Raw genomic sequence first — 496 nt, forward strand, 5'->3', positions numbered from 1 at the left:
TGTGATCATCCCCTTTTAAATACACATATTTAATGGAAAATGGTTTTCCCTAAATGTGTATATTCTATTGATCAAATTACAACACAGTTACAGAAAGTTGAGATGTTTTTTTTAGAAAGTTTATTTGTGAGATCATCTCTCCCAGTGGAAAATGGATCAGAATGGTTTTCAATCTGAAGGCTTGTCCACCTAAACTACCTTAATTGGGTATATATATGTGTCTGAGTGTAGCTTACCTTTTACTTGGATGTCCTGTTGATGGCCTGTCACAAAAATTGTCAGTCTCCTGCTACGATTTATGAAGTTAGACTTTCAGCCCCCATGCCAGTTACTGGTATAATTACGTTTCTTGTCATTTTATTGCATATACATTCCGTTCAATGGAAAGGCAAGGAAAATATCAATGCTTGAAAATATTTGAATTTCATTGGCTACGAAACAGGTTCCGGTTATATTTGGGACCGGAAACAGTTGAAGGATTTCTTCCCTAGTGTAA

This window comes from Salmo salar, chromosome 17 (assembly GCF_965601325.2).
Source record: "Salmo salar chromosome 17, fSalSal1, whole genome shotgun sequence".
Taxonomy (NCBI): Eukaryota; Metazoa; Chordata; class Actinopteri; order Salmoniformes; family Salmonidae; genus Salmo; species Salmo salar.